Raw genomic sequence first — 1,217 nt, forward strand, 5'->3', positions numbered from 1 at the left:
ATGCATGTCAAAATGCTTTTTTCAATGGACTTGATTAATTGACAATTGACATGACCTTCTTTGACAGCAACAGCAAAGTGTATAGGAAGTGTTTCTCCTCCCTTCAGTAATTTCCTAATTCATTATTTGACCACCCTAACTATTTACATTTAGTTGCATTTTATTTTTCACATTGATCTGCGTGATCCATCAGAACAGACCTTGTTTAGGTCTCAGTGCAGCATTAGAGAACCACTGTGCTGTAAACCTGTGTTTCACATCATTCCTGGTCCTGATGCTGCGTTAGAAGGCAGCTCCCTATGTAGGCGGCTCACTAGGGCTGGAAACAGAGCTGTAGTCTGATCTGATCTGACCCGTCCTGCCTCCTCCTGCGGTCCTGAAGAGAGTCCGTAACGCAGCGGTGCCTTATCTAACGACCAACCCACGGAGGATGCTGCTAGCTGCAAACACACCCGTCCCGTCTCATCCCGTCCCGTTTCGTCAGTCTTTTAGTTAACTACGTGATGCCAAGGGTGCAGAAGCAGGAGGAAGCGACTGTGTTTGTTCTCGGTTGTGAATGTCTATATGTCCAATACTTTTCAAAGACTTACTTGCACAGAAGACACGAGATATATATACGCACCAATAATAAGAAAATAGATCTATACAAATAACATCTGCTTCTTCGGGAAGAAGGGAGCAGGTTTTCTACAGTATGAGGACGATTGGCAGCTGGATGGACTGTTTCTGGACCGGTCTTGTGCTGATGTTACTGTATCTGGCTGGTCTAGATAAAAAAATACTATTCTAAAAAAAAAAAAAAAAAAAAAAATAGACCAATAATGGCAAATACATATATAAGTATATTAAAATCTCTCGGTGTATGTGTTCTGAATATGTAAGTCATAGGTGACATGACTTTTTACAAACTTTTTTGGAGTGCTGGCGAACGGTTTTTACATTAAAAACCACTGTCATCACCACGTTCTTCAAGTTTATGCCTCACGACAAGGGGATTAAATTTCTTTGTGTGGGTTGACTGTAGAAGGTGTTTTTGTCTTTTGTTCTTGCACATTTTCCTCACACGTAATGACAGGGCAACCAAAAATGATGAGTTTGGATGTTTTTGGGGGGATTTTTAATCTCAGGTCGAAATGCATTAATACAATTTTATGAAATAGTCCGGTCTCTGTTATTCTGTGAAAGATGCACATTATGGACAAATATTTTTGCAAACT

Source organism: Carassius auratus, chromosome 40 (assembly GCF_003368295.1).
Source record: "Carassius auratus strain Wakin chromosome 40, ASM336829v1, whole genome shotgun sequence".
NCBI classification, from domain to species: domain Eukaryota; kingdom Metazoa; phylum Chordata; class Actinopteri; order Cypriniformes; family Cyprinidae; genus Carassius; species Carassius auratus.